Source organism: Alosa alosa, chromosome 9 (genome assembly GCF_017589495.1).
Source record: "Alosa alosa isolate M-15738 ecotype Scorff River chromosome 9, AALO_Geno_1.1, whole genome shotgun sequence".
Lineage (NCBI taxonomy): Eukaryota > Metazoa > Chordata > Actinopteri > Clupeiformes > Clupeidae > Alosa > Alosa alosa.
The window spans coordinates 4,763,132-4,787,336 of NC_063197.1; the positions used below are offsets into that span (position 1 = coordinate 4,763,132).

The 24,205-nt window shown below is 39.5% G+C and overlaps 1 protein-coding gene across 1 annotated transcript in view; it reads left to right on the top strand.

Annotated features, from left to right (window-relative positions):
* The first annotated feature begins 4,581 nt into the window (after positions 1-4,581).
* tbl1xr1a (TBL1X/Y related 1a) overlaps positions 4,582-24,205 on the top strand; it is a 48,385-nt gene continuing 28,761 nt past the window's right edge. Inside the window, exon 1 of the mRNA XM_048252349.1 lies at positions 4,582-4,866. The gene's annotated coding sequence lies outside the window, so the exon portion shown is untranslated. The remainder of the gene's footprint in view (positions 4,867-24,205) is intronic.

Here is a 24,205-nt window from a genome sequence, read left to right on the forward strand (position 1 = left end):
ATAATGTGATTGGAGTTGGATCAATCAGGAAATGAAGCCACTGAAGTCCAACACAAATCAAGTGATCTACTCCACCTCAGCCATCCTACATTGCTTGTTCTTTTTTATCCTAAAAAATTAAAGACTGCTCTAATGATAAAGACGTATACACTGACAGTCCCATTATATATTTAGTCACACTATTTTGGTGCTTTGTGTGATAGGTGATGCCTTCATTTATGTAAAACTACTTTCATTCTTATTTACCTGTTCCACTTAGGAAAGCAGCTACATAGATCGTGATATAATGCATAAGTGAAATGTTAATTTTGTGCTCTCATGAAGAACTGATCCTAGAGATAACCTTTTTACATGAGGCAATGAGTTCCTTAGAGTGGGGGATGGAAGAACATCATGTGTCTAGAAATGATAGCTTCAGCGAAAGTTCTACTAGGAAGTACTAGGAAGGATAGCTTACTCCTCCCATGCTTACACGGAGCCAATCTTAGCTTTGCCTACTTTCGAGAAAGCCCTGCAATCTGATCATTCACTCATTCAATCAGCGCTAGCCTATAGGAATTCAGTGGGCTCTTTAAATATGTACCACCTAACACTGCTTCTGCTTCTCAGTACGCTGACTTTGACGTCCCCTCCACCTCCCCTCCAGCCACCTCTGCCAGCAGTCCACGTCCATCGGGCACGGTCTGCCTACCACATCATCTTCCTTCAGCCACCAGTTGGTCCCCGTCTCGTCGTGGGGGGTAGGCTCCCCGCCCCTGCCTTCATCCATCGGCAGGAGACGAGATCCGCTCATCGCTGGACGGATCCGAGGCGACGGGCCCTCGCCAAAGACTGTTACCTATTCAGGACTCTATCATGCTTGCATCCAAGCCGTTCCTTTACTAATTAAATTGTTAACTGATTCTATTCTGTCTACTGAGTCTTTCTGGTAGAACTGCTAGATCCTAACACAGGGCACAAGGCCTCTCCCTCAGACCCTGTACTGAGACGTCTCAAATGTTAACAATATGTAAGTTGATTAATCCCTCTCTATTCCTGTCACATTTTATTCTGTCATTAATACTGCCCCCCCAACACACACACACACACACACACATATTATCAAATATCCCCACCTCCCACCAACAACAAATAAAATATGTATTGTATAGTTTATTGGTTAATGCAGGTCACAATTTACAGTCATGATTTATGGCATAGGATTTAGGCCAGAGGTCTCCGACCTTTTTTCCTCTGATAGCTACTTTGACAAAATAACTGAGAGCTGTAATGTTTTTGTGTTAGTAGAATGTATTCATATTTGATGTTTATTGACCAGGTTATTTTTCATAGTCAGGTGTGTGCTTAGACTACTATCATCACCTCATGGTGACTACCAACTGAAACTACCAGGGAGAAGCATTGTTTAATTGGTAAATGATAATTTTGTCTCAAAAGGAGGCAGGGTGCTGTGGATGGTGGGGAGCGACCTGTTGGAGACCCCTGATTTAAACCATACTGTTGTACAATCTTTATTTATAGTCTAAGGAAATATAGGGTAGACAAGTCTCACTCTGTATCCATCTGGACATGCATGGCAATGCCTCCAGGCAGCTATTTCAGACAAATAAGATCAGGCTCCTATCTGACTAACTGGGGCGACGCTCATAATGAATGATGAATGTGATTTAAATGGAGTAAACAGTTGATGAGGTTGATTTGCTTATTGCACTTATTTTACTACTCAGTAATGGTGGAAATACACAAAATATTCATCTTTCCAAAAATCTGAGTGGCTGTTTATAATACAGGGCAGGACTTCCTGTTACAGACTCCCACAATAATTTTTCCCGAAATAATTTGTTGCCTTTATAATGTCTGCTTTATGCAAAAATAGGGCTTCAAAATGACCCATGCTAGCAGGTAAAACATGATTTCTTTTTCATCTTAAAATGTTTGGAAAGAGTGTGCCCTCCTGCCCCCCTAGTTTCTCTGCTTATTTTCATCTCACTGAGACACTGAGATACTAGTCTGGCCTCTCTCCATGCACTAGCATTTCCAACAACCCAAAAAAGGGTGGACCAATCATCGATGCCAGGGGATGACGTTGATTTTGAAATCGAAAGTGGCAGTGGTAAACGGTAGTAGCAATAATGTCTGTAAACATAAAAAAAATGGCAGGCGGAAGAATGTGTTTTATACAGCAAAGGTAAAAACATTGTTTCCTGACTGCCCGTGTGGTTAATTGGTTAACCACTGATTTCAAAGTTAATGCAAAGTCTACGCCCAGTATGATGATTGCGTTGGAAACATTTCCCAATGGAGAGTAGCCAGACTCTCTTCACAAAATAAGTGAGTCTGGTGAAACCAGGCTTGTAAAAAGTGTTTACTGCTTTTAATAGTTTTTTTATTTTTTTGTTTTAGCTGAAAAAATTTTCAAAATTGAAGGCCAAAATGTAAAACCTGTTGTATTGACACTTCTCAGTTTATGAAATGTTTTCATTGATTAAAACTGGCTAAACTTTAATTTATTTTCACATCTTCCCACGTCATATAGTTTAGCAAGCCAATTTAATAGTTCTGGTTGCACATTTGAAGCTCAATCCCATTGTGAAGTTGCTGTTATAACCTACAACATGGCAGGTAGGTTCACCAGTCCAAACTACATATTGAAATGCCCATTTCACAATTAATTTAAATGGACATTGATATAGAGATAACCTCCACTCCACCATAACTCCACCAACCCCCCATGGGGCATTAAAACAAACCAGCAGTCTGTGTCCTGCTGCCACACTGCCAGCTTGTGTGTGCTTTCCTGGTGTATGCTGTAATGGCCTGTGCACTGTGAGTATGCAGCTCTCTAAGCTGTTCTGTGCTTCAGCCCCCGTTCTGCCTCTAAGTAACCAATCCGGTCCCTCAAGTATCCCATTGTATCACCCCCAAACAACTCCTCCCACTCTTTTTTCTGCAGTTCACGAAAATCATGATATCTGCTAGTACTGCTCAGTGTAGAGCAGTAGTTTAGGCTAGGCTATATGCTACCATGCATAATTTGGGCAATAGTATTTTGGGTTCTCATTCCACATTTTTTGCTTGTAACTTGTGCCTCTCTTGTAATTTGTCTCCCACAGCGCCTTTTCATAAAAAAAGCCAAACAAATCACATTTCCATCTATGGGAGGCTCTGAGGCTAATAAAGCACCACCAGTTAGCATTGACCCCCATTCATTTTGGCGTCACTTTAACAGTGAATAACATAAAATCTGAAACATTTTAAGCCTTTATATGACCAATTTCTATTTCCAGAGAAACTTGTCAACATTGTGTGACTGGCGTCATAACCTTGTATCTCACTTTACACCTCCGTAATAAACGTTTTTTCTAAACCAATGCTAAAATGATGTCATGAGCATGCAACTTTCAATCGCACATAAGAAAAGTGGAGATAGTCGCAGATAAGAAACTAGAAGGCAGTCGACGGGCATTTATGAAAGCATTGAGAGATGTTTCGTTGGGTTAGCACTATGTCGGAACAAATCACCTACTAAAAGCTGCACTCGAACTAGGACTACTCAGCACATTATCAATTTTCTTAGCGTGGCTACCAGATGACTTACTGTGTTCAGTCCGTTGCTTAATGTCACATGTTTATCACTCAACTGACATCGAGGATGCGCAGTAGGCTACTTCAGGTCACCAACTGGAAATGGGTTCAAATTGGCTTCACTTGTCTCTGTTGAAGTCCTATGGGGTGGCTGTCCACTTCTTTTACTGTCTATGTTTCCATCTACAAGTCCATCTACAAAGTTTTGTCTACCTTCTGCTATTTTAGCATAGGCCTAGGCCTACTAGCACAAGTTCTGCATACAGCCTACTATAAACTATAAAATCAGCTTAGTGGCCATCAAGACTTGTTGTCAATTGTGAATGAGATAAAAATCTTTACACGACAATTCTACAAAACTGGCAATATAATCTTGATTCTAATGATTTCTTATTTCCTACACTAACTACACTATTCATTGAATATGGGGTTCTGCCCCTCCCCCATGTATCCAGTTGTGGCCTACCCTATGGTTATACCAGGTTTATTCCAGTTAGAAATGGAGATTCCATTAATGCAAATAGGTACTTACTTTAATTCTGTGTTCTATTCATTTTCGGTAGAAGCAGGGACGGTGCAGTGAACTGAGATGGGCAAAACTATGCTTTGCAAATGACAAACAAATTACATTTAATTTTAATACTCTTTTACACAAAATAAAAACAAAACACCACAATGTTGTTTAGAAGAACACAAGGTAAGCTTACTTACCAATTATCCTCTTTCTCAAAATTTGAAAATATTTTATAAAAATGTACAAATTATTTTGAAAATAAAAAGTACAAAAAATAAATTTGCACAAAGATGAAAATATTATGAAAATTTAACTGTTTTGATGCAATTTTCTCAACAAAAAAAGAAAAAAAGAAACCATCAGCTATGTTATTGCTATGTCTGTGTCCCTCCTAGTTTCAACAAAGCTACAGCGACAACCGCCCAGGCCTTCCCCATTTTCGCCTGGCAGGTCACCGCTTCAGTGTTTGAGTGTCTGAAGCCGTTGGCTGCTCCTGAACCGTTTGGCTCTTTCTCCACTAGCATACAGCCCCACAATGCTCCTCAGTCTCTCTTAAATGCAATTTTTAACAGATTTTTGCGAACATTTTTAACCGTGTGTTGTAACCGGACGCTTATATGGGAATTTAACAAGCGGATCGTCGTTGAAGAGTGGGCTTATAACGCTTTGTTTTAGCCCTATTTAAAGAAATAGCCGTGGAGGAGGAAATTCCACACAGGCAACACAGCAACACAGAAGGCACCCCTTGTGTGATCCGGATATTAAAAGTGAGTGTTTTGGTTTATTATAACTATAGCTTTGACGAAAACGATGTAGCTAAGGGTTGAATGATTATGGACAATGCTTTATTTGGTCTCAATGCTATGTATTGTTTATATTATAAGGGCATTTGTTTAGTTGATTTGACTGGGGTGGGGGATGGGCAGAATGTGTGTGTGCGTCTGTGTGTGTGTGTGTGCGCGCGAGTGTATGTGTGTATGTGTGAGCGCGCGCCTGTCTGTAAATGCAGCTATCTTCCTTCTCACAACTTAACTAGGTAGATAGGATTCTGTGATATGGGGGTTACATGAAATAATGTAATCATTACTCTGACGTTTAATAGTTGTGATATTGTACATAGTCTTCTTTGGTATTAGATGAGCTTCCTAGCTAGGTCTAATTTATTGCTGATAGACTCAAACATGTAACGTTAGTTGTTAGTTTTTAACAGTATTAGCGTGCCAGCGAACGTTAAATGTATTCGATCAAAATAGAAGCTTGGCTGGTCGCTGCTTGACGGACAGTAACCCCTTTACAGTGCAATAGCTAACTTTAGACCCCAGTTTGATCATGGGACATAACGTTAACTGTAGCTGCAATCGTGTTGGAACAAGAAATCCTCCTTGACTATGTTGATGTGTTGTGTAATATTTGGCGAGGTTGCTAATAATAATGCACACATAATCAATGTGTATCCTGCTTAGAGATTAGTTCTACTATTATGCTCATGTAAAACTAATTATGACCCTCCAATGTGGTATATTTTGGTTTATATTGTAAGAAAAACAGTGGAAGCCCACATGACAGCAATGTGGCTGTGGCTGAACTCGTGGGTGTGGGGGAGGGGAAGGAACTAGCTAGAGGGGGAAGGGAGGGAGAGAGAGTTAAAGCCAAGAGGATATTCTTAACTCACTGACAGTGGATTTAGGTTGTGTAGTAGTCTGGTGGAAGAGCACATAAAAAACGAGAGCCATTCGATTTTCAGATGATGTAGCAGTGTTTTAATTTGGTCAAGGAAGCTTTTTTATTTTCATGTTACTGAAGTCTTGAAAAAGTAAATGGATGTAGATGCCCTTTGAGAAAAAAGTGAGATGGGTATATGCCTAGCCTACTATAAAGTATTTTTTAACATTACACTGTTCCTGATTTATGGATTCAATCAAGCAAACATTTTTGATGTAAAATGAGCTCCATGTCCACATTCTCACTTGTAGCCGCTGGTTCAAGAGAAGGGAAGAAAAGTGCACAACAGACACTGATTTCAGAGTTCTCTGGTGATTGGTAATTTTACTACAAATATTAATTTACTGGTATTCTGAACCTATATAATGTGGTGTTATGAAAGCCAGTCTTTTACTGGAGATCAGTGTACACAATGGCTTAATGTTTCCTTGTGTTAAAATATAACCCAAAAGTCGTTTAATTATGTGAAATGACAATAAACGCCATGGCAGTCATCTTATGTTTAACAGTACCCAGTGAATGCCTGGTCTTGAGCTAGTGCATCGCTCAAAGACACACTCTGCTAGAGTGACACAGTTATGTAACTGGTGCTTGACAGAAAATTCAAAGATGAGGGGGAGGGGAAATGTAGCCTCTCTTTGTTTGTTGATATTATTTAAACATTTGACATGAATACTAAATCAAAAATTGCACGGTTGAAGTTGTTACTTGGAATGGTGTGATTTTTTTTGTTTTGTTTTTTTTTTCTGGCAAAATGCAATGATAGGCCTACATATTGACCCCATTTATGTATGTGGCCTCAAGCTGTCTTTCTTCAGATAAGATGGCCAGATGTTGTGGAAATATGTACCATGACGTTTTTTTGTTCCTCTGAGCCGTTTCCTGCCTGTGTCATTGAATAGAATTATCAATAATTATAAACAATAATACAATTCAATTGTGCAAAGTGAACATTATGAAATGTTGTATAATTGTCACAGAGTGATGCTGTCTGGTTGGAAGATCCACTCCTCAGTCTTTGGGATACAGTTGGCCTAAATATTTTTTATCAAACATTTTTATTATAATCACTGGCAGTAATGGCTGATCAGGTTAAACCAGGGAGGCAATGCCAATTCGGAAATTTAAGAAAGGGAAAAAAGAACGAGAGATGTGATTCTCTGTGTGTTTTTATAAAAAAAATGGCCATGTCACAGATTTTGTAGCCTGTGAATGTTAGTATGCCAAATAATGAAGGAAGATAGTGACACCTGCAGTTGTCAATACATTTTGATATTCTAATTTGAACATGAAAAGTTGGAAACCAAATGAAAATGTAAAAGCGACAAATAATACACTAACTCGTAAACTTTACATATTCCAAAAGACTACATTTCAGGTGCAGGGTCATATTGCTTCAATGTGGCTTGGTAGCACTGGGGAAACCTCTGGACTTTTACAAGCAACTGTAGCGAGAATGTTTTCCGTTTCCATCATGTCGACTTTCTTACCCATTTTGCACGATAAACCACTAAAACAAGGCTTTAAAAAGGCTATTCTTTGCATTCATTGCACATACACCAAATTTTGTGACACTTCCCGACAGTTAATTAGAATTAAACTGAGGGCGAAATATCAGTTATTGCGTTTCCAACAATGTTCTTTATTTTACAGGGAAGGTCTTCTAGTTACAATTCGGTGTATGCATGTAAGGCTCTTTAGCCAGCTGATATATTTCTGGTGGAGTATTAGCTGTGTTGTAGCTGCATCTTCAATTTTGTGACTGTTGTGCCCCTCTGTGTTGGTCATCGGCTACCTAACAAAATTGAAGATGTAACAATAGAAAAATTGTTTTACTGTATCTGTTTACATGGATCCGGTTGGGTGTTGCATCTAGTGAATAAGCACACGTGTCCAAGTGAACATGAAAGTAGCAGAAGATGCCACTACAACACTGCTAACGCTCCACCGGAAATATAGAGGGCTGGGCGATAAATCGATTTTATCGATTAATTAGAATTTGAAGTTCAGGTCTATTTATTTGAATGAAGATCGTTTTTTCTCTTTAACTTCACACGCTCCCCTTGAGCACCCGCAGTTCAGAGTGGGCACATAGTTTTCCTAGTTCCCACATGCAAACAACATGACAGCGAACAGGGAAGAGCTCGTTCCCAGGAGAGGCACTGTGTCATCAGTTGTTTGAAAATTTGTTCGGTTTTGCGGCATCAGATCAGATCCAGAACAAACAAAGACCCACTGCAAATTGTGTTTAAAGGCTGTTGTTATCGAAGGTAACAGCACAACAAATTTATCGCAGCACCTCAGATAGAAGCATGCAGCCGAGTGAGTGGTCTGCAATTGCTTCTGGCAATTCTTCAATTCACAGCAATTTCAAAATATAATAAAATAAATAATAAATAATAAAATAAAGAAAAAAATCAATCAAACCAATCAAAACTGGTTATCCTTGTGGGGCGGGCTTTATACGATGACAGAATGGGAGCATGGTTAGGAGCACTATTGAACACAACCAATAGAGTGTGGTAGTCACCCGGAAGCTTGTAGCTTGTTGATATGTTTTATTTAACAGCGTGATTCTTGTGAAAAGGTTATTATCCTTGCTCGGTAAAGCTAACAAGATAACAAGCTACTGCTTACCTTGTGACGACAGCACGGGAGACAGTTTGTAGTTTAACGTTTTTTGCTGGTAGCAGAGGCATAGTAACACTCATATTTTAGCGATATAGCAGATCCAAAGTCCTCATGGAGACAACATATGTATGCTGATTTTTTTATGATTGGGGGATCATTTTTTATTATTCCCGAAACCCCATTCATTCGCGCATAGAGATTCTTTCTTATGAACGGGATCCTGCAAAAATCCTAATCGAACGCATACAAAATGACGGTAGTGTCTACCACACTCTATTAGAGACTTGTATATTCATTGGGATTGAGTGAACAACTGTATTTGAAACTGTTGTTAACAAGAAAGATGTGTTTGTTGTAGGCTACTTCTGAAAAGATTTGTCAAGAGTTGAATGTACCAAGTTTGATTTCACTACTGGTTATGTTCCTTGGAAATAGGAAATGAACAAAGCATCCCAGACCAATTATCTGTTTAGAATCGGTCTGGTGTTAGCTAGGCTACTATTAATACATAAACAGGAATTTGAATGAAATATTCTGTGCAACTCATAAACATTATAATGGAAATTTTGTCTTACTTATACAAAGGACGATAGTTGGGTTATTGCTGTCCATGTAAAGGTAGTGAGGTTTGAATTGTGAGAAATCATGAGAATATCCGCATGCTAGGTTTAGGCCTAGGCCTAATACTTCTTGGTTTGATCATGTCAACTCCTATTGGATCAATATGTGTGTGATCACTACGATTTATGCATATATTACAGTGAGACCCTAGAGAGCTAAATTGGCTAATTCAGATTATCAGTCTGACTGTCGGAACTATCCACATGCTACTCTCTGCAATGAACGCCTTTTTTCTTGGCACAGCACACAACAATGCCATCAAATCCAGAATGAGGGATGTACTCATTGTGATGTTATAGTTGTGGAAAGCATTGTGCAATACGATTCTGAAAGTCACAAAGCATTAAACAAAAATGTAAATTCAGTCGATCCTATCATCGTCGTGCCCTCATTGGAAAGCTGATTGTAGATATTTCTCACTGCTGGTGCTTTGTAGTTGTGAAGCACAGGTGGGATATGTGATATTGTCTAAATTTACTAAGAGGTCAAAAAAGCAAACCAAGAGAGTGCAAGATCTCAAATGGAAAGCTAGGTTGGCAACAGGAATGACAAACCAGCAATCGCTGATTAGATGAGTAATTTGTGTTTGAAGCACGATTGTTTCCTCCTTCATATGTAAAACGCGAACTTTGAAAATGACCACTACAAAACAGGAAAATCTGAACAACGACTATGACACACTCTGATGCAGACTCTGATGCAAACCATCCCTCTGATCACTGCTCCCTCCACACGTTACTTTATCACTCTGAACTACAAGGCAGCCAATCAGCGTAAAGCTCACCTAATTAGGATATAGAATGGATATAGGATATAGAATCTGAGCATATTTTTGACAGACCAAAGTTACATACCTTCTATGTTAAAGATAAAATACTCCGTTCATCCATTCTATTTTATGGCCTATTGAATTTTGGCTCCTGTATGATGCATATTATATCGACATAGGAAAAAGTAGTGCTGACTTTACTTTGTTTAGTCAGCTGCCTTAAGTGAAAATGGTGTGCATTTCATCATTATCAAAATCCGGAGTTAAAGTGAAGAAACATCAACGGTAAGGCCCGTTTGAAAATGTAAAGGCAGTAAGACACCCCCAGTTTGCTCTGGGGTAGATCATTGATTGTACCTCTGATTTACTATGGTAAATCTTGTTAATCGTATACTTTTGAAGTGGATTCATTTGTTTACCTGTCAAGGCATTCCTGTTTTGCCTTGTTTAGGTAAAGTACTAGCTTCCAAAAAATAATGTCACCTTCACTGTGCCATTGGGAAAAGGACAAATTATTTTTTGACGCACACACACACACACACACACACACACACACACACACGTACACACAGAAACAGTCACACACAAACAGGCAAACAGACTTTAAATGCTCATTGTTCTCTCAGAGCACAACAACAACCAACAGTTCCCCTCCCCCACACTGCCTGCCTCAGGCTTTTATGGAGAGTTCCTGCATGGGTGTGTGTCTGTGACCTGGAGGTCAAGTTCAGTTTTTTTTTTTGTCTGTGTGTGGTCTGCACTTGCACTTATAGAGAAGTTGTTTGGTAGGTTTCAGTGGTTTAGGCTATAGTAAAAACAAATGCATTGATGCAAAATTGCTCCTTCAGATTATACAGTACTGAGTTGAATACATAGGAAGTCACTTGCTGACTTAAATGATGGGTAATGTCAATCTCTGGCTATATAATTTTGTTAACCATTGCTTAATAGTGTCCGGCAGACTTGCCAGCACACACACACTGTTCTGCAACACATATTCAGTGAACAGAGAAGTCAGTTTGGTATGATGTAATTTGTACTCTCTACTCAGAATGTTTTAATGTGGCAGGTTTGGTTCTTGCTCTGTTTCAGACCGCCCACAGTAAGCTTGTGGGCTGATGGCTGTACTACAGATTACACAACAAAGATTTAGTATGTTGGTGTTTGGGAGCAGAATAATTCAGCATATTGGTATAGTCTACTAAACAATAACATTTTTTTTATCGTATTTTATCATAATGTTTAAATTATTTAAGGCCTCATCTGTTTATTCATGCATTTTTTCTTTCACAGAAAATACTAATAAATATTGATAATTATTGGTAACATTTTCTTATTATCGATGCAGGGAAAAAGCCATTTATCTGCACAGAATCAGATCAGAATCAGATGGTTTGGTTTAGAGATGTGAGGTGCACAACTCATTTTATTTATTCATTTTTTTTGTGAGCCTGACAGTAGATTTAGTGTGTCAATATGTGACATGGTACCCAGAGCCATAGAGAGAAAGAGTTGCGACACTCTTTGATGTCACCGCCAGTGCACTCACGTGGTTCGTGTAAACCGCTATAGTTCCAAAACATACGCTGGCTGTCATGTTCTTCTATGGGACAGACAGCAGCGATTGCGTTATTTAACGGTAAATATATATATAAACATACACCCTACTACTTTTTCAGCTGTTATTGCATGATTACATATTTGTTAATGTCAGTTTTGCATTTTGAGAGGCAGGGTGACAACGAAAAAAGCTGTATATTACTTAGATACGCTTTTACATTTTGGAGGGAAAAGCTTATGTTCATGTTCGCATGGACAGAAGTACAGGCTAGAACGGCTCTAACTTAAGTTTTCTTTTCCATATCATTCATGTGATGACAGATGTCTCATGATTTTCATTTTATCGCAACTGGGCTGTATTATTGATTACCGTGATTTTGCTTATAAATTCGATTCAGCCATTAGCTTACCTTCGTAGCTAAGCCTGCTGCGTGGTCCATTCAGCATTTGCCTAGCAGCTAGCTCACTTCTGATAAGTGGTCACCCCCAGACCACAACGGAAACATGATCATGTTAAGACTAAAAATTTTAAGATTAAGCCATTCACATATTATCAAAAGCATTATGCTTATATGTTTGGGTCTATAGGTAAGTGCAGAGCTATTAAGATTTTTCTCGGCTCTGGGTTAATGCACAGAGTAAGAGTAAGGTTAGCTGCAGAGAGAGTGATAGAGAACAGTGACAGGCTTATTAATCCCCATTGGACTCCGTTGTACTTTTTGAGAAAGAACAGTCCATTCAGCATTTACACCCACTTCTGATGAGGCAGGAGTTGACCACACAACCATGATAATTTTAATACTAAGCCATGCACAAAGAATCAAATATATTAAAGAATAACAACTCATTAAGCTTGGATAAATGAATCAAATATTGTTTAATAAAAAATACTGAGTGAGACAACAAGATGTGTATGTGTGTGTAAATGTGTGTATCTAACTGGAAAAACAAGAACAAAGTGAAGGAACAGGGAGGAATATTAGAAGTGATTAATACATAAAAATAAATCCTCCACATCAGGCTTCAGAATGCATCAGGGCTGAAAGGAAGGACAACATTCATAATAAAGGTACCTGGCATAAGATAAAAATGAACAGTGTGGAACAAAAAAAATGTGAACAAGCATAAACAAGGAACAAGCATGAATAATATCAACAAACATACGTACAGTGGCCACAACAACGATACTGGTGGTCCAGCAAGTTCTGTTGAGACAGGGGCACAAATATATTCTAACAAGCCAGTTCACTCAGGACTGCCTAGAAAATACTTTCTCTTGCATACATCAGACTCACACCTGTGGAGTTCCACTATTCACTATGGCCAGTCACTGTAGGGCAGTTCCTCTCGACAACGCATACTAACATCCTCTTCATCTGTGTCCTGGACACTAAAAAGCAGATAAAGCGAAATAGGGCGATAATAGATTCAACAATGGACACAGCAGGTAACACTATATATAGGGCAAACCATTCACAACATACTATAACATCGCAAATATACTATACTTTACCACACTTATAATAGCCCTGAGCAAATTCAAAAGTGGTTGAGGAGAGAGAGGGAGGGAGGATCCTTGTTTGGTTATGAACTCTGACCTCTGACCTATTCTCAAAAGTCAGAGGGCAGGTGGTTGAGGAAAAGTTGTCACCCGCTCTCTGTGATGTTCAATGGTGTCGGGTTCATTGGTTACAACTATCATTTTGTAAATCAGTGGTCATACCATGGTTGGCTGTGCAGCATTTGGATGCACCAATCGGTCCGAAGGGTTACCGCATGTATGGCTTCCCAAGGACAAAGATCGATGAAAATATGGATGACAATGGTCAGCCGCAAAACCTGCAAATGACCGACCAGCAACAGAAACAAATTAGTCACACTACTGTCTGAGTAATAAACATTTTAAAGCTCATTATGGCTTATGATAATTTTTTGTGTAAAATAATTTGTATTCTTACATGCAATCCAACAGCCCTTTCAAGGGTGTAATTAAACAAACCTTATTTCTACTAGCATCAGATACACAGTACTCAGCTGACTAGCTAACACCGCCAGGTTCAGCAGATACAACCTAAAAAAAAACGTCCTTAATCAACCTTAATGATCCTAGTAATCTAACATCAATAATTTACCAAATCAAATATGTCAGAGATTCACTACTGAACTTCGTAATTTTTGGTGTAGCGATACCTTCTTCACAGCTCGCAAAATCGAGATGACTAAGTAGCAGGCAATGACTGAAAATCGGTTGTCTACCAAGTTAAGAAAATATATATAAATTGCACTGTGCACATACAAATAAATATAAGCATATGCACCATAAAGGGCCTATTTATATAATATACAGAGTTGACAATTCAAAAGAGGTAGCTATTTAATGAATTTACTTTCGATATAACGTTAACGCTACCTTTACAGAAGGCTAAGTCAAGCTAACAAACTAGCAGGCAATCGGTGGTCTACCAAGATAAAACATATATATAATTACGCTGTGTACATACAAATAAAGATCAGTATATGCATCATAAAGGGCCTCTGATAAAATATAGACAGTTGACAATTCAAAACAGGTAGCTATTTAATCAATTTACCCCTGGATATAACGCTACCTTCACAGAAGGCAAGTCAAGCTAACAAACTAGCAGGCAATCGGTCGCCTACCAAGATAAAAATATATATATATAATTACGCTTGTGTACATACAACAAAAGATCAGTATATGCATCATAAAGGGCCTATGATACAATATAGACAGTTGACAATTCAAAACAGGTAGCTATTTAATCAACTTACCTCAGAAGTTACTCGACAGTCAGCAATGGAAGTGAATGATGTCCAACGCCATAGAATGGCTTTTTGGAACTACGCGAGGCTGCATACCCCGGAAGTAGGCGGCAAAAAGCGTACAACGGAGTCCAATGGGACTGTCGCAACTCTTTCTCTCTATGGCTCTGATGGTACCATGTCAGTGTTACAATGTTGCTGTGTTACATAGGCAAACGTAATGTTCTTCCAGTTACATTTACATTCATTACTTATTAATCATCTTGACAACAGTGGCTGCTTTTGGTCACAATATGAGACAGCCATTTCTAGCTGTTTTGCAATTGGAAGTACTTAAAGGAAAACTCTACTGGAAAACTCTACTTCTACTGGAACTCTATCTATGTGCAATTAGATCACAGATATAGCTGGACTATTGTTAGCTGGCTAGCTAAATATGCACTGTAAACTAGGGTTGGTCTGTTGGGCGTGATGGTTGACCGACATCATGATGGAAAGCAACCATCGTGATGTCAAGCCCCCACAAGCCAGACACACACTTATTCTATAGACCCTGTTTTAACATAGGCTAAAACATAAAAAAACATAAATGAGTGGAAATCGGGATTCGTTATTTGTAAAATTTGTTTGCTGCGCCGGTGCGCCCTGCCTCCAGTAACCTGGACTGTGCGATCGCAGCCCCTTACTTTCACTTTCCGCTGCCCCTGCTCATAGTTGGCATGGCCAGTAATAACGTGGTATGAGTATCATTGAAGTATCATTGTCCATGTAAACTCTGAGAATGGTCTGAAATAGTCATAAGATATATAAGTCAGTACTATTTACATATTTTTATATCATGGACATATAGAACTGCTGTTGCTGGCATGGAGTCAAGAGGGATCTCTGCAGATGCAGATGGAGAGTGGAAGCTGGGTTTTCCGGAATGGTTGAGATAGCAGGGTGAGGAGTAAACACAGCTTTAGGGGAGAAACACAACGATCATCTAACAATATTGGTATTTGTGGCATTCTCTAATTCTATATCTCTTGAAAGTGTTTTGCTCTTATGTGACACAGATCAGATATGCTCTTCTACATGTAAACAGGAAAAAGACGTACATTCGGATATTCGGATACAGTCCTCATTCAATATGTGGATATAAATCGGATATGTGCCAATCCGACTGTAGTGTAAACAGGTAGATCAGACATTCCCTGACATTTTCAACTTGCGCATTGTTGAAAATGGCCACAATCTTTTACGTTTTCGCATTTACATTACATACAATGTTGCTTTCAGTTTCTCGTGAACGCACCAGAAATGAAAACAGATGGAAACGCTACAATAAAGGTGGCAGGCTCTCCACTTTCTTTTTTTGCCTTAAAATAAAAATTATAGCCTATAACTTCTCAAGATGAAACGAAAGTAAACAACAAGCCACTGAAATAACCTAATTCTAGCTTATTTCGTGCATTTGCAGTGCTGTCTGTTTGCTTTCATTTCGGGGACCAAAATTCCTCTGGTGCGCATGCGCATTGTGTCAGGTGTTATACAAGTTAGTGAACCATGTAAACACAGATATCTGATATGGGCCACTCTAAAACGTAGATGTAAACAGGCAGTCCAAAAAAAATATAGGTAAGAAATCAGAATTGTGCATCAAGGCCTGCCAGTGTAAATGCGGCCTATTTGAATAGTGTTGGGTTCAGGTTGCTTACTTTCCTGTTGGACCGCATCAGAGTTAGCCATGATGGGAATGAGAGTATGTCTCTTTGAGGGTCTTGGGCTGAATATTTTGTTGTGTGGATGGATGTGACTATACTGCATTGACCTGCACAAACGGACCAAACCAATGGGTCAAATGCACTACACAGCAGGTGTGAAAGCACCCTATGTTTTTGACACTAGTATTTATTGTCACACTACATGTCACCCTTAGAACTCATTCTGATGTGTACTTCTCAGGTGGGGTCAGGAAAACCCCTAAATTGATCACAACTGAGGTCCATTTAATGATAACTCTCCTTTCTTTTGCTCCCCATCATGTGTCAGTGCAGTACATGGGTGATGAAATGAAAGTAATTACTTTTCTTACCATGAAGATAACCACTACCGCCCTTTACCGGTAATGGCTCATCAGAATCAGGGGATAATTTCAGTGAGTGCCAAAGACATTCTTGGTCCCTCCATAAAGAAATTAAGTAACCATGGAGGATGAGAAATTAAACCTCTAGAAAAAAAACAATGTTGATGTTGCATACGGGTACCTATCTTACCTAGGAGACACACTGTAAAATTACTTTTATGTAAGATCAATACTTTCCAAGATACAGCCAGTTTAACGGGGGGAGGGAGGTCTCGATTTTGTTCGACCTCTTTTTTTTGTCAAAGTTCACAAGCCCATAGCACAAGAACTAAACCATGTAGGAGGCTCAAATTTTGCATGCTGGTACATAAATAGGAATAGTATGTAGCAAAATCGTCATGTTTGGTCTGGATGATTCTGCATGGTCATAGCTGTCCCTCAAAGTTGATCAAAATGTTATTGGAGTTTTTGGCTGGTCTCTGTTTAGGCCTTCAGAAGACATATTTGTACACAACATAGGCTCTTAATTTATTTTCCTTATTGAGATAAGTAGAAACACTACTTGCAATGAACAGAAAAGAAATTCATTCAGGGCCTGATCAGCAGACCTCACAAGTCTGAAAAATCATGATGTCATTTTCAGAGCACCCTAACACTTTGTGAGAATGTAAAAAGATTTGTTTTATATTTTTTCTTTATTCTCCATGATCCCTTCTTTTTAAAAATACCAATTTGACTTGTCTTATGCAAATCTTTCTTTTTTATTTTCTACCCTGAACATGGGCAAAATGCACCATTGCGATCAATATGTTTTGTATAGAGTAAGGTGGCACTGAAATCACTGAATCACTGAAATTGAAAAGGATATCCCCACCCCTGCTCAGGTACTCTCAGGTGATCACGTCAGAGCAAAATTTGCCTTTGGTTATTTACTTTTAACATCAATGCTATACAAAACATTGATCTCAATGGTGCATTTTGTGTTGTTTTGTATAGCATTGATTGTATAGCATTGATGAAGAGTAAATAGAGAGCGTATAGCAATTTCATAACATTGCATTTGATAGTTATTGAAAGAAATTGGAGTAAATGGGGTAGGGTGAATGTTCAGATTAACATGTAATGCTTTGGACCACATCTAGAGCTGAAGACACAATTTGTGGTGTTTGTATTTTTGCAATAGCCACACAAACTCCCTCAGCCATTCCCAGCGACAAATTTTGCAGGTCGCACAAGCGCCAGTATTTGTAAAAAATACTTGCTTGTCTCAAAAAATGGTTGAAAAATGCAACCATTTGGTCACAGTTTGGAGCCCAGCATTCTGTCAGTCTGTACATTTGAAATAGGTTCGCCAGCAATCTACACTATAGGCTTTCAAGTCAGGTGTTGAGGTTTGTTCACCTTTTGGGGGGTTTGGAAGTTTGGAAGAGTAGTTTTTGATATTGATACTAGTTTTGAACTTGGACATGAAACCAACCCTAGGGTTAATAATTGTAGCCACAAAAATACTTTTAGTTTGTTTGACTTTTACAGGCCTCATGTTATGCTCCTGCACCAGTGATAGCCGTGTCCGGAGGCATTATGTTTTCAGGTTGTCCGTCTGTCCATAAAAGTATTAACGTCTGTTAATCCGGATCTCGTGAACGTCACTGTGACCATGGAAGTCCCATTCTTGTGAACACTGTTTCAAGAATGCCTTTAGTGTGTCAAATGTAGCACAAATGTTTACTCGGACTACTAAAACTGATTCGATTTGGAAAGTCAAAGTTCAAGGTCACTGTGACCACAAGTCCCATTCTTGTGATAATGATACTTTAAGAATGCCTTGAGGCATGTGCTATGAATCTAAACTTGAACTCTAAGATTAACTAATTAGCTTTTGGAGGTCAAAGGTCAAGGTCAGTGCAACTATGTCTTCAAGAACGTCTCAAGGCATTCTTAAGATATTACATTTACAAAAATGGGACATACTAAATTGAATTTTAACATTTATGTAGACAGTGCTGTTTGTCAGACCTTTATTGAGTAAACAAGTTTTCCTTCCACATACTGCATTAGGAATTCACAAATTCATCAAACTGATGAGATCTTGGTATTCTGATGCATCACTACAGTATTTGTGTTTAGAGGTGATGCTTGATCGGCTGTTACAGATATTTTGAATGAACTGAAGCATCAGCAAAGAAACTTTCCTTTACCAGATAGAATAATGACACTTGGCTGATTATGTTATATGTTAAGTTATAGGTCTTGAAGGTTATCAAGTTTCATCAGTGAGAAGTACCAGATATGGCATTGATCCCCTGAACTGCTATTCAAACAGTGATCTTATTTTTCTCAGAGGGCCGTTAGTGTGGAGTGACTGTGGCAGGCACTCAGTCAGTCAGAGGGCCAGAATGTGTCCCCCATTAACAGGGTTCCCGTGGGGTCTTAAAAAGCCTAAAAAAGTCTAAAATTCTGAACTTTTTTCTGAGTTTTTTTTAGCATATTTTCATTTTGGGCCTAAGATTTTGGGCATTTGGAACGGATGTTTTTCCTTGACTATACAAGTGAGCAATGTCAAAATCAATTGGTTTGTAGACGTTGTGTGTGGAAGGTTACTAATGTGATTGCTTTATCAGTAAATTAAATTAATGCTTTTTCAATCACTGAATTCATTGAAATATTTTTTTTTTTTGAATTTCTTTGATTTGAATATTTGTTTGGGAATGCGTCGTAGGTCTTACATTTCAATCTTTATGGTCTAAAATGTCTTAAAAAGGTCTTAAATTTGACTTACTGAAACCTGCAAGAACCCTGATTAAGGAGGAGCAATGCTCCAGAAAAGAGGAAGAAAAAGACTCAGGGCCAGATGTACTCACGTTTTTGCACCCACTTCAGGCGTATTTGATTTGCAACATGCACGTAAAAACATGGCGAGGTATGAAAACAGGCCGCACTGAGGAAAAAGCGCAGACTGCCTGTCGCGGGAGCTGTGACTGGCTATTTGCGCTTTTCCGTGTCATGCATATTCATAGGAGGGTCAGGGGAAAGTGGGAGTATCGTCGGAGGAGAAGTGCTAATAGCGATTGATTAAGTATTCCGCCATATGTATGAAAACAGTGCACGTCTGTTTTGCGGTGAAAAACTTGCGCCTGTTAAAAGTGTAATCTAAATCGTGGTTAAATGCGTCAATTAGAGAAACTTTTAGAGACCGCTGAATCAGTATTCAGAGCATCGGTTTTCTTCATTATACTATGTCAAAAGCAACCTTAACTTTTGTTTCCCTTTCTAATATCGTATTTTCACTTTCACGACATAACCTTCCCAATCTGCTAGACTAGATAGCCCTAGTCTCCGTGCATTAAATAGTACATTTTTAAGTAGACTAGTCTGCTCTGTATGTCGCTGCTTGTTGACATCTTATTATCATGTATGATCGCTAAAGTTTGATTCTTTTTAATGTCGCAATTGGTTAACTCTATTTAACTGCGCTTGTGGTTCAGCTGTGGGCACGCAATTAGCATTGTAGAGAGGGCAAGGGCGGACGGTGATGAGCGCTGTTTATGTAATGAAGTGACAGCTTAGTAAATTCCCTGCAATATGGCAAAGCACAGCGTTGGCTTTCTGCGCATAGAAAAACTCGGTATTAGCGCCTTCTCTGTACATCCGGCCCTCAGTGTAGAATGTTGATTGCAGGACAGCCAGCTTGACAAGGTGCAGAGTGAACAAGTTGAAAGCCTTCTAGGACCCCCCCCCCATCTCACTTACACACACAGACCCACCCTGACTTCATTAACCACACATGGTGCCGGGAAAGGAGGGGCAAAATGGGATGAAAACAGGACGTTTTAGTGCTGGAAGTGGGGGAGGAGAGTAGAGGGACATCAGACATCAGTGGGATCTGATTAGTGTAGTTGACAGTGCTGCCACTACTGCAGTTTGCTATAGACTCTCTCTGCACTGCACAAATCAGCAGACTGTGTGTTTGTGTGGGCTCAGCCTCAGACCCTTTACTACAGACTTGTTATCTGTGCAATAATGAGATAACACATGTACACACACACACACACACACACGCACGCACACACACACACGCACACACACACAAAATGTCTTTCTGTTCGCCTTCCTTTCCACACAGTCTTACACCTATGAATTCAGATATAGGCGTACACACACACATACAGTCTAAATCTTTTTCCCTTGGCCTTTACCCCCTCCCCCACTCTCTCTCTCTCTCTCTCTCTCTCACACACACACCGTATTATCTGTCTGGTCCCAGCTGAAAGTGTGTGGAATGTTTCCTCATTGTTCCCCTTGTCCATTTTTCTCCCTGCTCTGCACTCTGCAGATTAATTGTGCTGCCTGGGCCACCGTAGACCCAGGTCACCACATTCCTCCGGGATTAGTCAAGTCAAACACCTCATGTACAGACTTAAAATGGCCACATTTTATGCAGTGTGCAGCCTGACTGTCTCAAGGCTCTCAAACTTTGTGTGTTTAAGAATGATCAACTTCTGAGTTCACAAAAACACAGGAGCAAACGCCCCCTGGCTTATCCCTGTTGGCGTGAAATCTGATCCTGGGAAATTTTGTAGGCATCATAACCAAACACTGTGTACTTTGCGATGTCATACTACATGGAGTTAGATGTGATGAAATCTACCATTGATGTTGGGTTAACCCAAATGGATACACGGATGTGGCTTGGACTTTCTTGTTCTTTCAGTTTAACAAAAAGTAAGTTACTCATATAAGACTACTGAATATTCCGGACATCTTTGTATTATATTGGCTAGTTTTGTATGTTAATCCTTTTTTTATCCAGTCACCAGCCATTTTGTGTCCAGGCATCACTTTCTTTGATCCTATCAAAATGTCTGCCTGTGCAACATAGTATAAAGTGTAAGAATGAGACACTGAAGCAATGAATTCATCTCTACACATCATAATCAGAGGTTAAGACAGAGACAGCCATGGCTAGATGAATTCTAAATTTTGGTTTGAAAAAGAAGCATCTGCAAAGTTGTGAAGGGGAGTGCCCTGACTCGCTATATGATACAGATATGCTGTGTTTTGTAGAGGTCTAAGGCCCGTGCTACACGGGATCCGCAACTGAAGCACTCCGCTCACAAAGCGTAAAAATAGTTTTAGTAATTTTTTGAATGTATGCACCGCTATTAGTGTCTGGTGTAGCCAGTTCCATTGATTACAGTGGAAGCTAATTGTTGTAGCAGACGCTCTGCGAGCGGAATGCTTCAGATACGTGCCCGATGTAGCCTCCCTGTGAGGCCCATGGCATGGGCTGTACTGTGAGTTGATGATGGTTATGAATGTCCATGTGAGTTTTCCAAGTCACAATCCCTCACTAGAATTTGTAGATGGAAAGTAAAAAGCTGGTAAAGAAACCTGTTGATTACCTTCTGTGCGCTTTTCTGAAGTTTTTGGTGGACTCAAAAGAAGGCAGTCTGTGCTTGTTATCCCTGCACAGGATCTTCAGTGAACCTTTTGGCTGAATTTTGAAAAGGGAATATTGGCCTATTGGCCTTTATTTCTAAAGCGTGATGGGAGGCATGGAAGTCCCAGCAACCCTGCCTTTTACTGCCTCGTTGACCTTTTCCTCTCCCTGAGCTCTGAACAGTGATCTCAAGTGACCCAATTAAATAATATCATCCTACACCTGGCTCTCACCTTGGTTACACGCTGGCAGGAAGGCGGGGGTGGATGTTTATGTCTAGCTGGACATGAGGAGGGTACTGACATGTGGTGGAAGGGGCTTTCATTTCCTGTGTAAAATAGTCTTCTTCTTGTAGTCATTAAATGTTTTGCCATGTGTTCATGTGTTCATGTTAAGTTTGTGATGCTGGCCCATTATGTCTTGATATGACTTTTTGTCTTTTTCTCAACTGTAAGATGAGCCTGTGTGAGTCATACCGTGTAATATGCAAGGCAATAAATAAGTCCACACTAAAAAGCACACAGAACGAAGTCATGAAATGACAACGCTGAACCATCTCAACAATTGGCCCATTTCTAGAGCGTGTTAATGTCAACTGAGCCTCTAAGTTAAACATATATCATACGTATTTGGGGACTAGCAGCAAAGCTGGGCATTGTCATGGTTTTTACATTTAAGTTGAATTGAATGGCATATAACATCAGCTACATAACTGGCTTTTCATATGAATACATTTAAACCATTTAATGTTTTTTAAGTGTTCCCTAGCGTAGCAGCTAGTCAGCTAAAAGGCACTGTTTTCTGCATAGACTGATGCAAGGTTGAATGTCTTCAGTAAAAGTTGCTCTTGGGTTTAAAATGATCCCGACTACTTGCGGATGATGTTAAATAGCTACACACAGACATTAAAAAATCTTGAGAGCAATAACGGGACGGCAGTTGGGCGAAGGGTTTACTCTTATATCAATGGAGTGAAAGTCCCCCCTCCCCCCTGGTTCCAGTTCCCACTGCAGGATTAGCGTTAATGATACTAGGTCATCAGGGAATAGATTAAAGATTTCACTTTACCGTTTAGTTTCCATTCCCACACAACAACATAACACTTAATCAACAACTTGTACTTGCATTAAACCCTTGAGTTTATCTCATCTTATTATGGCACAACTGAAAGAGGCATTAACCTGCCGGTGTGATTCATGAGACCAGGGCTAGTTAATTATACAGTTTGTCTCATCACTGGAATTCATTCTATTGATTTACAGATGGACACTGGAGGCGTGGTCTCAGAAATGGTGCTGGCTAACTGACCACACCAGTTTCTCAGTTTGCAGAGATACTTGTGTTCACAGGTGGAGGAAATCTTCATTTCTCCTGTAGATTATTAGCCTAGTTGATGATTGTTCGCACAGATGAGTTTGAGCAATCGGCTTTAAAATGGTGTAAAAAGCTCTTGTGTTTTGGTCTGAATGGATTCTATTTTCTCTCCACCCTCTTTTCTCCATTTTGTGCTGTGGATTATGCGTTACTATATCTTGTGGCAAATTGGAACAAGATATTTCAGTTTTGTAGATGTACATATTTTCCATGGATAATATGCACAATATCTTCCTAAATGATAACTTAGGCCTATGTTGTTACTATAAAAGAGCATTGTTGTCCATCAGTCAGGAACTTGAATGTTAGCTGCCCATAAAGAGCCTTGTTCACTGTGATCAGTGGTCAGCCACATGCAGAGAGAAAACCATGCAAAGAATAGCGTTTATTGAATGGCTATGGTTCAAACAAACTATGAGTTTACGAAAGTGTTTCTTTTCATTTTAATACACAGAAGGATTTGAACTCCCCAAACAAGTGGCATAGCAAACACTCACAGCACTGGGTGGGTCACACAGAGAAAAGGCACACCACAGATGACAGCGTGGGCAAAATGAGAGGAATTCTAGGGGCACTCTGGAGCAGTGTCATACCGCCCATCACAGGGTGTGCACTAGGCCTACTGCAACCACACCACAGATTTTCCACTGGGAAGTCTGAATGGTGATGTATGTCTATTGAAGTGGACAGCTACAGTCACTTACAAGTGCAAAACTTCCCTCTTCAACAAACAAAATCATATTCTTAGGGAATCAATGTTATACTGGCTATAGCAACAAGCCAACAAGCAGGTCTGGATGGCCCTTGCATGTTTGATTAACATAAATATGTGAATTGAACCAATCTAGGTTAGATTACCAGCTGGTAGTTCGTCTCATGTTCTGTGTGCACAGGCTATGGTGTGCTGCTGTGAATTCAGTAGGCCTGTACAATAATGCTATTGCCCTAGTTTCCAAGTGGCCATGTGTCTCATATCAAGAACACGTATATAGAATTCTCATGCTTCTCTGTGGTGTTGTTGAAAGCAGACTTTTTCAGAGCGAGAGAGTTCTTCCCTCCTCTTTCACCCTTGCACTCCTCATGATAACATTAATTGTAATGGAAAACAGATTTTGGGTGTAACATCTACAGTAGAAA